General features: G+C 41.0%; 1 protein-coding gene across 1 annotated transcript in view; it reads right to left on the reverse strand.

Annotated features, from left to right (window-relative positions):
* The window catches only part of RGS17 (regulator of G protein signaling 17), an 86967-nt gene extending 65457 nt beyond the window's left edge, over positions 1 to 21510 (reverse strand). Inside the window, exon 1 of the mRNA XM_032836386.1 lies at positions 21348 to 21510. The gene's annotated coding sequence lies outside the window, so the exon portion shown is untranslated. The remainder of the gene's footprint in view (positions 1 to 21347) is intronic.
* Between the last annotated feature and the right edge of the window lie 993 nt (positions 21511 to 22503).

A 22503-nucleotide genomic window follows, 5' to 3' on the forward strand; every position in this document is an offset into this window, starting at 1 on the left:
CAGACAGCGGTGGTCACTCAGGGTTCCCTTAGGCCCCATGAGCATGGAAAGGATTCTAATCACAGTTGCCAACTGAGGGCTGCCCTATGTGGACGGATCCAAAAATGTTTATGTGTCTGAATATTGCTTCCTTTCAAATGCTAATAAGGGCTAAGCCCGAAATATTTTGGTGCCCTCCTCAACTAAAGGAACAGTACAATGCAAACATTAGGCATTCTTCTTCCATTGTGCATGGGTCTTGCTTTATGCATGCTATCTTAAAATATTTATTTTTGGCCGTGGCCCTGATACTCTGCGGCTGGCACTTGGTAGACTCTCAGCCATAATTGTCGAATGAATAAAATGAACTGTGCAATGAGCTCTCTCTCTGCAAATCATTATGGAAGTATACATCCATCTCAGAATGGTTATAGTCCAGTGAGCAAAGAGCATGGCTAATGAGTGTCGAATTTCTTGCAGTCACACACATCATCCTGGCCGGTTACTGTTCTCCAATTCTGTTAACTAAAAACCAGGGCACTACGACAAACCACAAAACATACAAGAGGATACAAAATTTGAGTAACGGCCTACTGTCGATTATAACATTAGTAGTTTCATTAGTAGTTTCAGTGTAACAGAAGAGGGTTTTAGGACTAATGGGCTGAAATACGCCATTTCTTTATGATGACATCATTATTAGTAATCACATTTTTATTTCCTTTGTGTTTCTATTTTATTTAAAATAGGCCATAAAATATTACCACCCGTTGACCAGGGCACAGCAGGAGAGTTCTATTTCCATGCCTTCCTGCAGAAGGCAGGGTGGAGAAGGGTTGCTCCGGCTGGTGGTTTCTGCCACAGCCCACTGGCTCCTCCAGGCCAGCAGAATCACGTGTCCTCTCAAGTGCGGCTACTACCCTCTTCTCCTAGCAACCGTATTATGTTAAAGTACGGTTGCTGAGGTTGCCAGGATATTCTTCTATTCTTGTTCTCCATGACCAAACCAAATGGAGGAGAAAATGTAAACCAAACTCGAGGTGAAGATATAGGGAGAGGGACCCAGAAAAACAAAGAGCCCGCCTCTTATTACCAGGAACTAAGCTGAGCAAAGTACCTTCTGGTTCGTATGTTAGATAAATATATATTTTGTTTTCTTTTGGGTAAAATCAGAAAAAAAAAAAAAACAAATTTTCAAGAGACCTGCAAAATAATGGCTATTAAACATTATAAGGTAAGATTCACTTCTTTGTCATTATTCACTGAAAGCCAATTTTTCCCAATAAGGGAAGAGAGATAAATATTTTACAATTGTCAGAGTGACCTGAGAGAGTCTAAACTATAATTACCATCCTGTTTAACATATAAGTTTTGAAGCAGATGCCAAATTTCACTGAACCTAAGACATCACTGATTGTAAAGTAAAAATACAAACTGAGTTCTGAAAATGTTAAAATATGAAAAAAAAAACAACCCACCTGTATATAGAATTGTTGAAACATAGTATATTACTTGTTTGGGTATTTTAATCAATTCTGAGATAAAATATCTTTATTCAAGGAAAGGAGGTAAAGTTTCCCAGAATCACATAGCTAATAAGCGGTGGAGACAGACATCAAATTCACATCTGTTTGACTATTCATTATGCCATGTTTTCTCTCTGGTTCCTCGCACAGATAATAAATAAAAATAGTTACCAACCAGCATGTTTGCTTGTTGAAGTATTTGTCATACTAATTCACTAGGTAATTCACTGGGTATCCTTAGCCCTGTTTTATAAATGAGAAAAACCAAACCCAGAAAGATGGAAGGACTAGCTCAAGGTCACATAATTAGTAAGTGGCAGAGCCAAGAGTGAAACCTAAGATAAATGACTCTTAAGCCAGAACATGTTTGACTAAGATCAGACATTAATCAACGATCGGACCTGAAATTAGTTCACGGACATAAAGATTATTCAAAGAGAAATATCCAAGAAGAGTTGTTACACACGTCAGATGGATGTATTGATTTATTCAACAAATATCTATTGAATGGCTACTTTGAGCTAGGCTGTTTTAGGACCTGGAATACAGAAATGAATAAAAGACATAAAAATCACACAGGACTTCTAAGTGCTACAAAGAGAAGCAAGGTGGAGGGTAGTAAGGGAAGGGGAGCCTGCAATTTTAAACAGTGGTCAAGGAAGGAGTCCCAGAAAAGGTGACGTCTGAACAAAGATAAAGGAGATAAGGGAGTAAGCCACGTGGATATCTGTGGGAAGACCATTCCAGGCAGGAGGAACAAAGGGTTTGAGTTAGGAATGTTCTGGCCCATTGCACAAACAGCTAAGAGGCTGTGTGGCTGGGGCAGAGTAGCAAGGGGGGAGTGGAGGTGATGACTGCAGAAGGGTATGGGGGAGAGGAGGTGGAGTGGAGGTCATGGGCATATCACAGAGGGCCTGTAGGGCATCTTAAGGACTCAGGGTTCTACTCAGACCCAATTATTAACCTTAGGCAGAGGAGCCTAAGGAATTTGAAATCTGGTCAATTTCAGTGAATCTGTCCGAGGTATTCTACTCCATCAGTCCAACTTAATCTCGGGTTACTCGGCAAGCAGAGGGCACTCTGTATCTACCTTATGTTATAAAGCACTGCCTATTCCAGAGAATGCTGACAGGCAAGATTTCAGCTGTATGGATAGCTAGCTAATAAATAGATACTCATTAGACAGCTATTATCTATGCTGGGCATTTAAAAAAAAAAGTTCTCCTCACCTCCGCCACCCCAACCCCAACACAAATCAGTCCCCACTTTTGATAAATTTATCACTTAGCGGTGAGTTCACAAAAGTCTGTACTGAGTGTTCACTTGTGAAAGAGCAAGCATGGAATTAGGCTAGGAGTAGCCAGAGACGGTGACTGCGGAGAACAGAAATGGAGAGATGGGACAGAGGTAAGAAGTACTTGTGAGGTAAATTAAGCCTAGGTTAGGGATCGATTTAGTTAGGAGCCAGATGTGAGTGAGAGGGAGTTCAAGGTCAACTCCTGGTGTTCCAGCGTGAGTGACTGCATAGATGCCACCCTCTCATAAGAACGTGGGAAGGAAAAGGGTTTGCTCATGGAGAAGACAAGAATACAAATGTCATTGTGTGATGCAGGCAGTTTCGGTGGAGGGACAGGTCTCTCTGAGGCGGCCAAACAAGAATTCATGAAGGTCTTAGGACTTTAGCTTAGACCTTAAAAGGTGGTCAGGATTTACAAAAGTGAAGGCAAACATGTATAGCATTCCAGACAGAAAAAGGTCTGAGCAAAGGCTCGGAAGCAGCAGCAGAGAAACCATATTCTGCAGGTCAAGAATATTGGTCTTTGCAGGTAAGAGTGGTGGAAGAAAAGGGAGGAAGAGGTTGGTTCTCAACTGACATGGAGTCTCCTTTCAGAATCTTCCTTCTCGGGGAGAGGATTCACTGCTGAGTGAGGCAACATGGTCCACTGTGGATCAGCAATCCTAGATGATGAATGGAAGCCACCAGAAACGTCCTGGTGATACTGATGATGATCCTATCTGAGTATCACAATTCTTTGTCATGCTAGGATTCATGAGCTCACTGGACCTCTTTGCAGCTAGAGTAAGAACTTGGCCCTCCTGAATCCGTCAAGATTAAACAGACATTTTGGCAGTTCAGTATGCCTAGCCCCAGGTGCCATGTTTTTCCCCAATAGCTAATATAAGAGTTATGTCTGAGTGTCAAAAACAAGTTTAACACTTCACTTGAGCTGATCTGATCTTACCATGAAGCCTTTAATTGTTCTTGAAAGTTAAACTAAATAAATTCCATGATGAATTTTTCATGCTATTTGTATACAACAATTACGTAATAAGCCTCTTAAAGTCTATACTATCTTTCCTATCAACACGCACGAGGATAATCAAATTTTAATTTCACCTGAGCAACACATAACTTGAAAAAAAAAATGTTAAAGTCCCAGCTGTAAAAATATCACTTGCTGTTTAGCCTTAAATTATTGCAAGTGGCAGCAGAATACTCGTGATGTGTTCTTAAGTCCATGATTTGAAACACAAATAAAGTAGCAACCAAAGCGTAGCTACCCTCACTTATTCTTTCAGGAGCACATTCAGATGTCTTTCCTTCGTTTCCCCGTGGCAACAATCAAATTCCTAACAGCTCTTGATAACTCGTCATTTCTTGCTTCAGTGCCATCCCTGAAAACAAAGCCATCCTGTGATTCTGTATGTGCCATTATGAACGGAGACAAATCACAGGTAAAAGGGGCACTCGGATTGCCCCAAACCAGTTCTTCCAGGAAATATTGCTTCTTCTGTAATATAATTGGAAACTCTGAGTACATGTCAGTTACAAGGCAATTTGCTAAACGCCTGTCCAAAGGGGGGGGGGAGCACCACATCCTTCCTTATAACTTTAAGCTGCCTCTGCTTCCTCTCTTTTATAGCTTTATTCATTTTTATTCATTTCACTCCCATGCTGGCTCTGCACATTACACAACTTCCATACATAATTTCTCCAAGAGCTGAGACACAATAAAACCACATTCCTATCTTACTGTCTAAATACACATTTCAGGAACTTATTCCTTTTGGTTTTCTACCTCTGTTAAATGTGGTCTGTATTTCCTGGTATATATCAGAATTCTTCTACTTCAGTTAATTATGCTCTAAATTCTCTGAAATGTACCTCAGAGCATAGAACACTATTAAGCAAGTTTGGCAGCCAAATGCAAGAAACAGCTAAGGGATGAAGATAAAACAGGAAGCTCCTTCCTGGGAAAATCCTGGAGGGAAGTCAGATTTGTAGCGTAAGAAAAATGAGCTCACTTCTCCCCCTTGTGCCCAAAACTTTATATTTCTTTGAATGAAAGAAGGTAGGGGAATGCAGTCTCCTTCCTCTGACCTCTCGTTCCAGTATTTTCTGACTCACAATTAATACATTAGTAGTAGTTCAACATATTGGTTTGAAATGAACTGATACCTGTCTACGGCCATACCACCCTGAACGCGCCCGATCTCGTCTGAAATGTACTGATACCAAGTCATGTCAATTTTTAAAATAATTAAGGTCTAGGGGAGCCTGGGGGGCTCAGTCAATAAGCCTCTGCCTTTGGCTCAGGCCATGATCCCAGGGTCCTGCTCAACGGGGAGCCAGCTTCTCCCCCTCCCACTTCCCTTGTGTACCCTCTTGGATTCCCTCTCTCGCTACCTCTCTCTCTCTGTCAAATAAATAAATAATTCTAAAAAAAGAATTAAGGTCTAGAAAATTCCCATTACATTCCAATCTGATACAGCTACCACGTCTTTGGTACATGCCTACTCAGCATCACTTATTTGCACCTATTATAGGAGTGAAAGAACGTATATATAAAGAATATATACATATATAAGGAACATATTTAATATATATATATAAAGAATATACATATATATTTTTTGATAGTCCTGCTTTATAATGATCCCAAGTGCTTTACAAATGATTCCCTCTAGGAATCTACTAAAAAAAGCAAAGATCTAACAGTATGGATCAAGGAGTCAGGCATTTTTGTACATTTTGTTCTCTAATAAATCTGAATCTCTCAGAAGAGTGCCTGGAACATAGTAAATGCTCAATAAGTACTTTAAAAAAAAGATTTTATTTATTTATTTGACAGAGAGAGACACATGGAGAGAGGGAACACAAGCAGGGGGAGTGGGAGAGGGAGAAGCAGGCTTCCCACTGAGCTGGGATCCCAATATGGGGCTCATCCCAGGATGCTGCATATTTGTTAAAAGAGAAACTTTACTGGATGAGTGATGCACAAAAATTCTGTCTCTCAATCATTCACAATCCATTTTACTTACAACTTTTCCCCCAAATCACTTATTCTTCATTCTCAGATTATTCCTATAAAAGCCAAATGCAGTGCAGTGTTAGAAACAAACAACAAAATATCACAGATTATGAATATAACTTCTGCTTTGTAGCTTGCAAGATTTGCAGTTAAACACTGATTTCTTCCTTTCATTGTTATTATCCGAGCTTCAGTTTCCTGTTTATTCCCCTATGTTTGAATGACAGGTCACTGTTCTGTCTTCAAATAGAAGAATGAACACGTATGAAAATCTTCCTTACTTCACTTTGCATTCAAAAGACTGCCTTCCCAATGAGACTGTGAGGTGACTATTTTTCTTTTTAATACTAATTTCCATTTTTTAAACTTGTATTCTTACTCAGTTGACTCTACGGTAATTTACTTTTGCTCATTAAACACAGGCAACACTAGGTCGGACATCCCTATGTGGAATGATTTAACAAATTATAATTAGGAAAGTCTGTTTACTTTGTTTTAACAACCGAACACTTCATCAATTGAATAAGTAATACAGTTAATATTATGATTAAAGCTTCTCATTCAGCATGCAAGGAAAACTAGAATGAGAATTTATTCTGTCTTCTAAGCTGCAAATGCTTCTTGTCATTTTGGATACTCCAGTAAAGTCATTAGAGAAAACCCATTTTGTAATAGTTGTCCCAGGACATCTTTCTTCTGGCTATGAGTTAAAATATTAGTGATGAAGAGATGAGGGGAAAAAGAACCCATTATTTCTGTGGACTCAGATGGTTTCAAGGTGCCTTTTGAGTTTATTATGCTCCATGGTTCTAAATCCCTTGCCTGCCCACAACCTTGGGGAAATTCCACTACCTTGGAACTGCTCACTTTACCCCAGAGTCTGGAGGCAAAGCTCAAAATAGGGCTAAATTATCAAAATTTCTTCCAAGTACTAGGACTGACCTTGAATGAATGAATGAGTAATATTATATATTTGTTTTTATTTTGATACAGAAACATTTTAAATTTTTCAAGAATGAATAAAATGAGTGCTCCAGATAAATCTATGGCATTTTCCCCAAAACTCCTCCATTGATAAATTTTGTTTCTCACTGCCAAAAAACTTTGTCCTCTCTACACCCAAAATAAATGTTTAAAAAAGGTCTTCCTCGGCTCTACTCCCCACCTGAGGTTGCTGTTACCCCTTCTCCACTCAAATCCTCTCCTTAGTTCTTTCAAAAAGTTCATCTCTGTTGCTGGCCTCCCATTCTGGTTCTAGTCTCTCAATGGCTTCCTAGTCCTTCATTACTAAGGGTCTTCCCTCACCTGTCACCTCTGCTTTTCTCTTTGTATGTCAGTGACTTGATTTACATTTTAGGCAATTTTGATGCATTCCTTTCTTCTTTTTTTTTTTAAAGATTATTTATTTGACACATCACAAGTAGGCAGGAAGAGAGAGAGGGGGAAGCAGGCTCCCTGCTGAGCAGAGAGCCCCATGCGGGGCTCCATCCCAGGACCCTGAGATCATGACCTGAGTCGAAGGCAGAGGCTTAACCAACTGAGCCACCCAGGCGCCCCATTTTTGATGCATTCTTTCCTGCCACACACACCATGCATTCCTTACCCACATGTGCTCACACACACATTAAACACGGTAGGGGTTTTATTGTTCGCTGTCAGGAGGGATCCTAAAAGAAAATGTACCTCATAGCTAATCAGTCTTACAAAGAGTCCTGCTAAATTATTTACGCTAAAACAGCATAAGATACTTTTGAAAGATACTCTTCAAAATGTAAATGGGTGATATTAAATAATCTTAATGAAAGAGAGAGAAAGGGAATTTGCCACCATATAGGGTCCTTTGTGCTTTTCCCACTTAGACTCTGCCCCTTAGAAACATGATCAACGAATATTCATAAACTTCCCATTCCTATTAGTGCCAAGGCTCCTTGTGAGTAGAAAGGAAAATGTACCGAGCATCTGTGCTCTTCTTTTAAACCTCAGGGTCCTTAAAATTCCCAGTACAACTATGTCATTATTACGATCCTTATTCTCTTCTCAGCTACCATTTTAGAGAGAACTTACCGTTCCCAGCACTACCTCCGTTTAGTGACCACATCAGTGCGAGCTGAGCTGTTCCCCATCCACAAAACACTCGTCCCTTGCACGCACTGCACACCTATTCTGCTCTCGGCCTTGCTCAGTGTGCTAGTGTACATTCTGCCCTACGGGACGAAGGAGACTGATCAGAATTTAAGAGAGCTATAAACGCTATGAATTTGACAAAGCAGATTGCTGTTAGGAACAACACGAGACAGAGAGTCCAGAAAGGGTCTCTTGGAAGAAGTGACATTTGAACTGAAATCTGAATGATGAGAAGATCAGGGGTGGGTTTCTTAGGCAGAGGAAGTAGCAAATGTAGAGGGCAGGGAGGCTGTAAGGCGCTTAGAGCCTTTCCTCCCTCGTGTTCCTGTTCCCTGAACTATTCTGCTTTCTCCCTTCTAGGATGACCTCCTCTTTAATGCTGTCCCTAAATGCTGATTTTTCAGACTCAGGAGTATTCTGATGCCCAGCTAGTCTTTCACAGACTTAATACCACATACTTGACCTTCAAGGGTTTAAAAAAGAAACAGCAATTCAAATCAAATCTGCATCTTCAAGCGGAAACATCGTTGATCTCATTGTCTAATATGTCACTTTTCCTTCCTTAAGAATCAATGTGGGGCGCCTGGGTGACTCAGTTGGTTAAGCAACTGCCTTCAGCTCAGGTCATGATCCCAGCGTCCTGGGATTGAGCCCCGCATCTGGGCTCCCTGCTCAGTGGGGAGCCTGCTTCTCCCTCCGCCTGCTGATCACCCCCGCTGTGCTTTCCTGCTTTTTTTTTCTCTCTCTCTCTCTGTCAAGTAAATGAATAAAATCTTAAAATTAAAAAAAAAAAAAAAAGAATCAATGGGATATACTCTTCATGGAATTTAGTGCCAGGAGATAAAACTTCTGGAAAACTGTTTTCTTTCATTAAACAATGAGCTATAGGTAACCTGTCCTGCAACCCTTCCATTTTGGCTGCCGGAACCCCAGAGGTAAAACCTAGTGCTCCTGTTACATTAACCTGTCCACGTTTAATGGTATGTCCACCTTCTCCCACATTTATTTCACTTTGCAGCCTCTTATCTCTATTTTGTTTCGCTTTCGTAGCCCTGTGTGAAAGTGCTTTTATTTAAGCCACCTCAAACCTTTTGGAAATAGATGATGGATAAATCATTAATCACAAGTGCCTTCCGCACAATCACAAGCAACTTCCTCAATGCAAAGTCCCACGTGCTGCCTCGGGCCTAGTCTTACCCTCTGCCAAATGACAGAACTCAGCTGCTCCTCCTTCCTAAACCTGTCTCTGTTTTCCAAACCTTTTGGGAAGACTACTATAAATACAAATCAAGTTGGTTAAAAGCAACTCCACTTCCTTGGTTTCACGGCAAACTACAGCGTCTTCGCTCTCCTTTTCACACGCTATTTTTTTCATCCTGACCATCTTACGTGTGAGTGTGCGGGTGTGCACATGTGTGTGTTTCAGTTTCCTTCTTTCCCCTCATGCCCATTCAATGCATGCAGACTTTAGGATTCTACTCCCAGCTCTCACCGCTCTCTACACTGCTATTCTTGGCAATCACCTACTACTGTCACTTTTAAGTAAAGGATTTTTGAACTGTACTTCCAGCCCCAGCGTCTCTCCCAAGTTCACATTCCAAAACTCCTGGAACATTTGAACCTCAGAGTCAGAATGAAGTCCTGCAGTTCTTTTACCCGCCTGATCCTTAAATCTCCTCTGTAACGTCTTTGCCAAGTGCGTGTCCGCCACGCATTCGATAGCAAACTGACCGCCTTTCAAAGCAGCCCATCTAAGTAGCCGGTTTTGACTGTTAAAAAAGTTATTTCCAATAGGATGGCAAAATCCATCTCTATGACACATGCCTCCCAGTTCTAATGCTATTAAAAAAAAAATCTTTATTTATTTGAGCACAGGAGGGGGGCAGAGGGACAGAATCTCAAGCAGACACCTCTCTGAGCAGGGAGCCCAAGGCAGGTCTCAATCTCAGCTCCTGAGATCACGACCTGAGCTGAAATCAAGTCAGATGCTTAATCAACTGAACCACCCGGGCACCCCCCAATGCTGTTCTTAAGAGTAACAGTAAGAGCTAGGATGCACTGAATGCCAATGTGTGCTAGGGCCTCTGCACAAATTCTCTCTTTACAAGTCTGCCAGGTGGTTATATTATTCCCCATCACTGGGGCAATTTTTAATTGATCTAATTATTCACATGACTCTTCTCCAAATGGTGAAATACACGTATTCTCTAAGAGGAACCACTCTATCCCAGGTTCAGAAAGGACAAATTCCTCCGATCACTTCTTCCATGAACTACTGGATTTTGTTAATTTTACCATGTGTATTGCAAAACTTCAACCATGGTGCTCAGGAGGAAAGAAATTCAAAATAACAACATTCCAGCTGTGGTTTGAATATGCAGAACTGATCTGACCCCAGTTTCACTCTAGACACTGTGTGCCTCTGTGGACACAGCCCAAGGGCGGACCTGTTGCTTCCTACGCAATCAACGAGGTTTTTAACTCTGATGCGTACATGAGACTATTTCTCGAAGAAAACTCAGCTTACGTCCTCCCTAGCCTCTTCAACATGTTGTTTTCACATCTCGGTGGTGTCTGAATTACCCAGACACAGGCTCAAACCCTCCAGCTCGGCTCCGAGGTGCCTTTCACATCTTCTACATCTCACTGTGACCAAGTCCTCAGGCTCGGAGTTGAACGTGGTCTCACAATGTCATTGCCCTGGACCGTGGGTTGAGCCCCTTCTCCGTTTCCCAGTCCGGGCTCAGCTTCTCTCGCCTGGACAGCTAAAATCCTGTTCCTGCTTCCCTCCAGCTCCCCACCGTGGACAGACCTGATGAAGACAGTTCTTACGCTGCACTCGCTCCTTGCGTTTGTACTACGGCGCTCTGTGCCTGGCTGGCTCCTCACACTGATCTCAACGCCCACCAGTGCCTGCCTCCTTTCTGGCCTTACCATCTTGTGACTCCCTGCATGTACTATACGCTTCTGGAAAACTGTGCCACAAAGCATTTTTCGAATGCTCCTGGTTCCGCACCTTTATTTACATTGTCTTTGAGCCGAGAAGGCCTTTGTTTGCCTGTTTGCCTGTCAAAATTCTATCTTTCAATAACTTGAGAAAAATGTCACAACCTCTATGAGACACTTGCCAGATCCTGGGTTTGGCCATCAAAAATTAATCAAAAGTGCCTGAGTTTTCACAGCACTTTGTTTCCCTCCTAGAACAGAAGAGCAATAGCAATTTGCATACGTATTTCTTTCTTCAGCTGGTCTCTAGGCCCTTTCATCTTAGCTTTGGCTTATTTAATTTTACTATTCCCAGCTAGAGTAGGGCTCTAATTAGTTGCATTAATTACAAGTAAGGAGCCAGGAAACAAAAAAGGTGAAACTGATGACAAGCTAAACCTGAAGAAAACTTGGCAATCTAATGTAAATACTTGGAAAATCGGAAAGTATTTATAGGTGCACCTATCACTCTCTCACTCTCTCTGTTATTTCTCTCTGTTATTTCTCTCTCTCTGTTATTTCTGCCTGCCTCTGATTTCATGTTTTGGATTGTGGGCTCTACCTCAAGCACATGAACTCTTCTTCCCTGAAATCCACCAGGCTAGAACTCCCAGGGCTAGGGGTCAGAGGTCAGCACACCAAATGCCAAAGTTGATTTTGGTTGTAACCAGCAGCATCACTGAGTGACTATGTTCAGAGATCCTACTAAGCCATAAATGCACATTTCCTTAAAAACAAGCTCAATGACAATGAGCAGATAATCTTCTCCAAGCACACTTGTCACTCCCCACACCAACTGAAATCTTAATAAATAGTTTCACCATTAAACCACTGAACTGCCCACTGCTCAATAAACAAATCTTAGCATGTGCATTTATTCATTGCTGGTATTTTAAGTCAAAATGTAAAGGTCTCTTTATATCATGAAAATAACACTGATTTTATGTAAGATGGACTTTGGAGTAGTTATATTTAAAAAGAAAAATTTGGAGCAGATTTTTAATAGATATGAGTAAATTTTGGTATTACCTATAAGTATTTTTAACTATTCAACTTAACCTATGCCAGGTCAAGAAAAGTGCTTCACATTTTTTGCTTCCTGGAATTAACATTTCTTTAATGAAATTCTACATCATAAAACACCACTTGCATTACTCAGATGTTCAGTCAATGAAATTACTGAATTAATGAAAAAAAATTACCTTCTTAAGATTAGGTCACATGAATTCATGAAATTGGAAGTAGTTACATAATATAGCAGAATTATATAATAATGTATTGAATGATATTATACTTGAAGATATAATGAGTTTTTAGCTAATGGTCTTGTTTGCTGACCCCCATCTTCCTTTTACTTACTTTCCTTCTTATCTCATTGGTTCTTCTTCTTGTACTCTAATGCATGCATCTTTTCCTCCTAAACACTTGGCTATGATTACACAGGGACCAGGTCTGTTTCTCACTATCAACCAATGAACAAAAAGGGGAAATGCACCCATACTCTCAGACACTGACAGATAAAATTACCTCTTCAAAATATTAAACTTTGAAGACAATACCAGTCAGTGAATAAGGATGCTCCATCTTTTGGTTTTTAGCATTAAACATGATACATAAATATATCCTTCCACTAAATCCAGCATTTATATAAATAGGGGTGGGTCGTGAACCACAGGCATTATCTTACTAAAGATAATTTAGTCTAAAATATTTCTTCAACAGCAAAACCTGAAGACTGGACATGAGCAAATTAGGGAAATACGGACTCTGATAGTTGAATCAAAATGGCCAATATTATTTACTCGTGAACTAACAGAGATATGAAAATCAAGTCCGTTTATTCCTGACTACCAGAAGAGAATAAAACAGCTGGGTTGTTTTGTTTTATTTTCTTTTCCTGATAGATTTAATATTTGAGGTCTCTATATGTTTTAATTTTCAGGCAAAAATTATGTAACTACTCTAAAATTTATATAAAATAACAAACACCTATTTTCTGTAAAATGTTAGATATACAAAAAGAATTGCTACTCCTTTCTTTTCAATTTATCTATTTAGAAATAATGCTTACATTACCAATCATACTAATAATAATACAAAGAGATAAAAGGTCAGTCAAATGTCAAGTTTCACCCACACAGTAGGTGAAGACTGCAATTCACAATGGAATATTTAATACTCTAATTTAGAGTTTTTAATACTCCATATTACAGCGTTCAGTTAGTCATAAGTAAGTTATCTAGATCACTATATTGCTTTATAGCACGTCTACTACGCCTTAGTGCCCCCATAAAAGATATTGCTTTCTCCTTTGTTTTCATGTAAGTCTTGATCATACTAAACTCACAAGGCATAGGAAAATGCTGGATGGTCTAGTAGTGCTGAGTAGAAATAAACTGAGAAAAAAATAAGTTCAAATCTCAGATTATCACCTATGGTTACTTATTAACAGCCCAGTTAAAGGCTTAATGACAAGCAAGTTAAATTTAGTGGCTGAAATGAGGGTGTAGCTCACCTTCAAGTTACTTCATTCAAAATGTCAATGTCTTTCATTACTACATATAGGTAAATTAACTATCGATTCGCATTTTTCTAGGGAGGATTTGAAGTCTTCACCCTGATTTTATAAATGATATCAAATCTTCCTAGATAAGGATACATCTAGTTGGGAGGTTAACAGATTAGCCTAATGATTTCAACAAGTAGGTACTAAAGATGGTTTTCTTTCTCCAAAATCAAATGTAATTTTATTTTTTTAAATCTGAAAAGAGAGTTCTGGATTTCTGGTCAATGTACTACATTACAAAAAAGTATTATCAAAGAAGGAACTATAATAGAATCAGGATAAAATTTTATATTTTTCTTACACAGGAAATGTGAATCCTAAGGAAGGTGGGAGTATCACTGTCTCGGATTCCCTTTGCTCACTCCTCCCCCAACACTTTAATGTACGTTAAATTATATTTTAATGATTATCCAGGATAATTTTTAAGTGAGGGGTGGGGGAAAGGGCACAATACAGATGTGTACAGGCATTTTCTTTACTTCAATGAGAGAAATGGGAGCTGGGATGGATTCACAAAGAACAGTAAGCCTCCAGTCTTTTGTTGTCTGTATGTGGAGGTGGGTGGTTAAGTCATCTGCCAGTGAGAGCCACTTCCTGCTTTCCCTTCCCCTTATCTGAGTCTCTGCTTAGTTGCTCTCATTTCGGGGAGTGAAGCCTACACTTTGAGGTCAATCTGCTTAAAACTGCTAAATCCTAAGGAGATCCTTACTCATGACATTTACCTGGTATTTAGTTAAGATTTGTAAACAGAATGATCAGTGCTCATTAGATGGAAGCAAAACAATACACTGAAGAATTTTATATGTGAAGTCCTTGCACAAAGGGGCTATGTTGAATTAATTCTTGCATTCAAAAATCTTATCACAGAGTCTGGTACGTAGTAGGTGCTCAGGAGTGTTTATAAGTGAATGGATATTTGGTTCACTGGTGGGTTCAACAAACTGGTCAGGAAAGGATAAGATAGCAAACACACAGAAAATAACTTCAACATTAATAAAGACTACCACTGAAGACAAATACTGGCAAGAAATTAAAATCCCTTCAAGCACCTACCATCTACATGATGTTTCTTGGATTAATTTATATTACTTGACCCTAATACAGTATCTAACACTTGCATAGTGACTGTCAGTATTTGAAGCATTTTTGCAGACATAATTTCATTTAATCCTTGAATATTTTTGAGGTATACACTATCAAGTCTTCAGTTCTATAGATGACGATACCAAGTCTCAACAAGGTTAAGGCTAAATCTCTGCTTATTTGAATCCCAAATCTGGGCTCATTCTATGGAATTACATTCTTTGCTTTAAAAATGTGTCTTTCTGGGCGCCTGGGTGGCTCAGTGGGTTAAGCCGCTGCCTTCGGCTCAGGTCATGATCTCGGGGTCCTGGGATCGAGTCCCGCATCGGGCTCTCTGCTCAGCAGGGAGCCTGCTTCCCTCTCTCTCTCTGCCTGCCTCTCTGTCTACTTATGATCTCTCTCTGTCAAATAAATAAATAAAATCTTTAAAAAAAAAAAAAAAATGTGTCTTTCTTTCTTCCTTTTTTTTTTTTTTTAAGGTGGATTTCCGATGCTACCATACAATTATTTTTTCCCACAGAACCAAAATATTTATTTTGTGAAAACTTATTTAGAAATGTCCACAATCCACAGAGAAATGTCTCATCCCTCATTTTTCTCAGCTACCCGAGATTTCCATTTACTTATTTGCTCAAAACAATAGTTAATGATTTCTTTACATATTTTGTCATGAAAAAGTGGAAAATAAATCTGAATTTTACTTTTCCACAATATTTATTTAATTAATTTCTCTAGATACTTCAGCCTTATATATCAGATGTAAATTCATGGTCCAACTTTCCTTTTATTTTAACATATTTTTAAAAGGATTTATTGATTTATTGATTTTTTTTTTGTGTGTGTCCTCCTAAAAAAGCGTCTTTCTTTCAAGGGTGATTTTCCACGTGCTTTTTTCACATTTTCTAATCAAATCACACAGATTGCTACTTTTTATATAGTGGACTTTCAAATATTTGTTGATTTTGATTAGCTGAAGCCTGAATAAGTAGAAGAGGTGAGAGAAACAGGGTGGAGACATGGGTTTGTCTTCCTAGAACCAAAACTGACTCAGAAAATCTCTAGATTAGATAGCCTTTCATAATACACTAAAATGAGCCCTTGCCTTTCACTGAGACTAGAAGTAAACAGAGATGGTGTTGTCAACTTTAACAAAGAATTTCCACTGGATTTAACTCACTATACCATTGGGAAGACCTGAGATAATTGAAGAAATGAAATAAACACTTACCTGCTCATTTCATTTATGTCATAATTTCCCTTGGGTTGTGTCAGTTTTATTGTAATGTCATAGCTCTTGAATTATAACCTTTGTATTTCAATAGACAATCAGCAGTACATGAAAAGCCTGTGACCTAATACAAGGAAGTAAATATTTGTTTTGCGAACCACATTCATTGTCTATAATAAAATTATATTTATTGACACAGATTTAAAACAATCTCAAACACAAAGTTTATGAAATTCAGAGAGCTTTTAGATATTTATTACTTAAGCCAGAATTTCAAGTATGAAACGTTTATATAATTTAAAGAAAAAGCCCGCATACCTAGTAAAGAGTAGAGCAAGAATTCAAGTCCAATTCTCTTTGAAACAAGATTTCCTGTTCCACTACAACTTACTGCTTTTCCTATTGGGGCCTCCCGTTCATTATAAATTCCAAATTCACTGATGCTGAATTACTGAGATTTTACTTTATTTGATAAACCAGAACCAGCAGTCATATAACAATTTACCCTTTCTAGGTAGTTTCTTATCTAAGAGACTTTGCAGATTTTTTTTCAGCTAAGTATTCAAACTTTTGAAACCAAATTTGTCAAAAGTTATAGAATTTAAAAAGTTAAAGCCAGGTGTTTATAAGAATGCTGAATCCCATGAAACACTACAGATACAGAATTCATTAAGAGATTAGATTTTTACCATTTAATTTTACACCCAGCTGAAAATTTCAGATAAGACACAATTCCAATCTGATACAGTTTTATAATTCAACTTAACTGATTGCATTCGGACAAGAAACTTCAATGAATATACCCTGCAAGTCCTCCAGCGACTCCTATGTTTCCTTTTAAATCCCAGGAAAACCCAAAGATTCTCCTACAGCACTGGCAATGACAGAAATCATCCAGGAAAACCCAGGAACCGATCATATAGCAAGGTGTAATGTGTGTGTGCACAGTGTCAAAAGAAAAAAACAGCAGACCCTAACTATTAAGTGACCCTGGGCTTCTGAAAGGAACTGGACACTTGGGAAAGCCCAGGTACAGTAGGAGGTGGCACTAAGTTCTGGACAGCACAGCAGCCCTAATCCTGCGGCTGATCCATCTCCAGACTTTGCTGTTTGCTCCTCTCCAGCTGAGTTGGAGTCTGGTGGAGCCACAAGGATCTCTGAAGTCTCTGCCACACGTCCTCTCTGTCACTAAGCATTTCCTTTCTTTGTTTGCTCCTGCCATTTTTAAAAATTCATGTTAGCCCTTAAATAAATAAGAAAAATACACCAGAATACCAATAGAAAAAATAGGCAAAAGACTTGAACAATCCATCCTTAAAGAGGAAAAGGAAAAAAAAAAATGTACATGTCAAGAAACTAGCATTTTTAGTAACAAAGGAAATAAAAGTTTCAAAAATACCATGTTCGTCTATCAAGTTAGCAAAGATTTTTCAAAAGATATTATGTTGGTGAGAACCAGGCGTTCTGGCCAAGCATCAAGCCTACACAATCTCACACACACACACACACACACACACACATGCTAAACAGATATGCAGACAAAAGCCAGGCATAAGGATGTACATCAGTTACAATAGTAAAATATGGGGAATAACATAAAAATCTAAAAATAAAACAATGGCTATGTAAATTAAGACATCCATACATTGAATTATTTTCCAGTCACTAATTGTATTAAAAATACCAAAACTGGCATTAAATACCAGTTTTAATTTTTTGGGAAACACCAAGAAAGTAATGTTAATTTTTTAAAAAGCAAGTATGAAATTCTACAATATAATTCTAATTCTTTAAAAAATAGTATGCGTTATGTATAATGACAAACTACCCTGTAACTTCAATAGCAATTCCTTAGGCATTGAGATAATTTTAAGTTCTTATCATATGCCAAGCACATGTTCAGCACCTTATACACACTGCATTACAGTTATGCTTATAAACATCTTAGGAGGTGAGTCTTTATCCTTGTTAAAGAAACCGAGACACAGAACAGGTAAGTAAATTGACCACGCTGAGAAAGCTCTTACATGGAAAAGCAAGGACATAAGTTAAGGTCAGCTTGACCTAAAGTTTCTATTCATCATATCCATGTCTGCCCATGCAATTTAAAATTTTCTGTTTCATATATTTTTATGGACTCTAGAGATTCTAAAATAAACATTTGGTGCCTTTATAATTTGTAAACAAATCAAGAATATAAATGTTATATTAAAGTAAGCATATTCACAAAATGATGATTCTAAAAGTTGCTTCCTTCAAAGGTGTTGGACCATAAACAGGATCTTTATGATCTCAAACTAGTGTACTTAGTAATGAGCATGAGCACTCCTTTTAATAAATGTAATCCCAAAGGCTTTCATGAGCCACGTCAATTCTGCAACATTTATTCATTTAGGAAATACTTATTTAACACCTGCCTTTTGCCAGATATTGTACTAGGTGTTGGCACAACAGCAGGAGAACCAGTCTAAAATACTTTCTTTGGATATTAGGAAAGTCTTTGGGGGATAAGTGGAGAGGGAAAAGAGGGAAGATGAGACTGTCAGACTAACACTGAAAGTCCTGACTACATACATCTAAGGAATGTTTGTTTTTTTTTAACTTCCATAAAAACTTGTAATATTTCTGAGGATCCAGGACACCCCTCTGTAAGTGTCATACAATTTGAAGCCTCTACAATGCATTCATATTTTACTCTAATTATACTAGTCAGATGAACTCAAATGCTTTTACACATCATATAGTATTACTCTCAGCACAGGCTGTATGTTTGCTTTCCTGGGTGGTACAGTATTTTTATTGTTAAGTAAGCAGAACTGGACTATCAGAAGAAGGATTCTTAGCAGAAATGCGGTTGGATGGAATTCCATTCCTCTTGGCTCCATACCTCTTCTCTTTGTCTGTGCCCACCTTCCACTTTTCCAGAAAACCTCATGTCTTTCAGCAAATGTCTTCTAATGTGAAGGCTATTGTCTTCACAGCTGTAGATTAACAGGTAAATGCTTTCTTACTTTTTAACTTACGAGTCAACCAAAATTTTTATCAATTTAGACTTTTACTTGGCTGTTTTAATAAGATCAAATAAGTGAGAATACATATATTATAAATAAGTATACATTTTTCCTTGTCTACAAAGTCCCAGGCCCTAGTGATAGAAAATGTTAAGAATATTATTATTAAGAAAAATTATAAGCAGTCCATATGAATGACAATGACTTAGACTTTCAATATTGAGTTCAAATAAATTTGCATCTTGCAGGGAGATCCCTAAAAGCAAAGAGTTATCTATTCGAGAAGGAAAAGCTGAGATGCCTTAGAATTGAACATGGACAGCAAATTAACTCTCCTTGTTAATTCCCTTCCAGGGGGACTAAACACCAAGGAATCACTGAGAAACCACAGCAAAAAAGATCTAAGTATGTACAACAGATACCTTAAGTTGTTTGTAAACTAGGTGGTTTTCTTTATCTTTCAGACTACAAATCTAGGAGGAAGGATGAGTGCCCTTAGTTCTGGGATCAGATGTCACTGCCATGGAGATTCATCTTATTTAATAAATGATACCATCCAATCTTTTCATAGTAATGAACACTTGTTTTGTCATCTTCAAAAATCATATACTACCCTCCCATAGTTTCTCTAAATAGTTTTTTAAGATTATAAAAATACTCAGTAAATCTACTCTCCTATGAGTGTGCTAATTACTGTTTTAGTTCATGCTAACAGAAGAAATGGCTTAATAACAGTAACTTAACTGGAGGAGGTCAAACTGCTCATTCATTTAAACTAATGAGTACAAATCACCTTTGCACTTAATATTAGGGCTATAATGTATATTTCACGGGTACCTGCTACTATTGCTACAAAAGGCTTTAGAAACAAATACAATTTAAAGTGTTTCCGTTTTCAAAATTATTTAATATACATAGTGTCTAGGAGATATGCGACTAGCAGGAAAACTTTATTTTCCACTACAACAATAAAAACTGTTTCTTGTATCTCCAATTAAATGATTTCAGAAGGATTCATTACTCTGAAAACCAGTATGTATGAACGCCGGAAATTCAGATGACATCCAGTCTCAGAAATGTTTATTCGAAATGGGAACCAAACTATAAGATTTCTCTCTATTATTTATGATAGCCTTCCCATGATGGAAATAATCTCCCTGTAAAATAATCTAACAAGGAAGAAAGAAACAAACTATGGGAAGCCTGCAAAGTTCTCTGGACAAACCTTCCAGAGACTCTTTTAAAGAAGGAGGCATTTATCGAAGGGTCAGGGAGGTTAGGAAAACTATGCCAGGAGCCCGGGTCAGTCTTCCCCGGAGCGACCGAGATTGTCCCAGGTGAGCAGTGTCCCGGGCTCCGGATGGAGGCTGGGGACGCAGGGCGGGTCCCCGAACGGCGGGCATCTTTTTGGCCAGGCGACCCCCTCTCGGTCTCCAGAAGCCCCGCGACACCCGAGGCTGGCGCGGGCTGCCCGGGACGCGCTGCCAACAGCCTCCCGCTCGCGAGGAGCATCTCCCCAGCCACGGCTTCCGAGGCCAGCTCGGTCCCTCCGCCATCCTCGAGTCCTCCGACATGTTTCCCGGAGACAGGGAGGTGGGGAGAAGGGGAAACGGCCGAACGTCTGCATGCAGACTCTGCCGCAGCACAAGAAGAGAAGAGGAGGAAGGAGGCTAGCGAAGAGGCGGCGATTAAACCGATTCCATCGACAATAAGACTCCTCATCACCCCCGGCAGGGGAGGCTCGGATACACCCACCCGGGCAGCGGCTCGGGGCTTGGTGGGCGTTCCTCCTCCCGGTGCCCCCGTGGCTGTGAAATCTCCCTAAACCAAGCACACGAGAACTCCCTTTCCTACGACTGACGGGAGGGGAGGAACAAAGAGACCCGCACGCCCTACACACACACGCACACACACACGCACACACACACGCACACTCGGCTCACCGATGCTCTAGGTATGCATTTCTGCAACCCCCGTGGCTTACACCTTCCCCACCTGCTCAGTGCATTCACCTGAAGGTAAAGAAAGAAAAAAAACACCACCCCGAGGGGATCGGTCGACGGGGCACCGTTAATTTCACATTCGGTTTTCCAGCAAACCACCACGAAAATCCCGCAGGACCTCGCGCGCCCGCGGGGTCCCCGCCGCCCCCGGCCCTCTCTGCGGGTTCCGCGAAGGCGCCCAGCGCGCCGCTGCGGACCCGACCGAGGGCTCCCCGGGCGGGCAGGACACTCGCCCAGCCCCTCCGCGGCAGCTGGAGGGCGGCGAGCGGACCGCGCGGTGGCAGCAACGCGGGATTCAACTTCCCAAACCTGCGGCGCGGACCCCGCTCCCTCCCGCGGCGCTGCGGCCGGCGCCGAGACCCCCAGCGCCCGCAGCCGCCCCCGCTTGGGCTCCGGCAGTTGCACTCTCCGCCCCCTCTTTCCTTCACCTCCCCCAGCCACCACCTTTTCAAAATTCGTGCATCGGTGCAAAGCAGACATTTTGATGTCATTTACTTAGCACCGCTCGGTTTCAGAGGCAACATCTTACCCAGTCGCCTGGAGGTGTGGGCAGCGCACCGATGGGTCCGGGGGCGCGAGGCTCGGCTGCTCGGTCCTCTAGCGGAGCGGGTTTGCTGCCATCCGCCCAACTTCAGCACCCAGCGGGCGAGGAGAGAGGGAGAGAGGCGAGGATGGAGGGGAGAGGGGAAGGGGAGGAGGGAGGGTGGGCGGGGAGCGAGCGGGAGCCTCTCGGCAGCGCGCATGCGCCCCGCGGCGGGCGCAGCCCCTCGCCCGGCTCTGCCCGAGGTGCCGCTTCTTCCCCCGGCGCGCGGCCGCGTGAGTCACGGCCCCGCCCCTCCCGGCGGCCGGGCCCCCGCGCGCTCGCCTCGGCTCCGCGCCCACGGAGCGGGGGTCTCGGCGGAGCTCCGCGGGGACCCGGGAGCCTTCCTCGATCGGAGAGGCTCTGGCTCCTGGGCGCCTTCAACTTCCCGTTCGCCCGCAGCCCGCGCTGTTTCTCGTGCTCCGTGGGAAACCCGGAGCTCGTCTTTAGAGGGGGAGGAGCTCAGAAGCGGGGTCCCCGGGGAAGCCGTCCCTGCGTGGGGCTTCGAAAATCTGTGCAGTCCAGCAAGTTTGGCTCCCCGAAGGACTTGACCATATGAGGAGTTCTTAACTTTACTGACGTCTTCACCCAGAAATCCGACCCTTTACCCTAAAGAATTATTTCGGATCAGGTCTGGGGGCATATATTCTGTCCCAGGCGTCTGGACCACTGGGACCAGAGTTCTGAGCGAGAAAAGTCGATGACAAGGCAAGAGCCATGAATTACTAACCGAGGTGTTGATGCTGGGGGCCTGGAGCATCCTTTGGGGACAGCTCGGTAGCTCTCAGGACGGATAATTGTTCCATTCGCGCTCGGAGCCCAGCTTGATGGTGAAGAAGCTTTGCATGCTTAATGCATCATGAGCGCTAGATTGCATCTCCCGTGATTAAATTGAAGTGTTTGTGAGGGCGAATTAGGGAAGCTGGTGTCTCTCTTCAGACGTGACATCTGTGGGAAGAGGAGTGAGTTCCTGGCTGGAATGATTAGGCTTTTTTCTTATACCTACTTAAAACTGTTTACTTGTAAATATATATGATTTCCCATAGCTTGTGTGCGCCCCTACTTTCAAACAGTGTTACTCTTATGGCAGGCTCCCTTACTGAAC

Source organism: Lontra canadensis, unplaced genomic scaffold (assembly GCF_010015895.1).
Source record: "Lontra canadensis isolate GAN:19392208 unplaced genomic scaffold, GSC_riverotter_1.0 scaffold92, whole genome shotgun sequence".
NCBI classification, from domain to species: Eukaryota; Metazoa; Chordata; class Mammalia; order Carnivora; family Mustelidae; genus Lontra; species Lontra canadensis.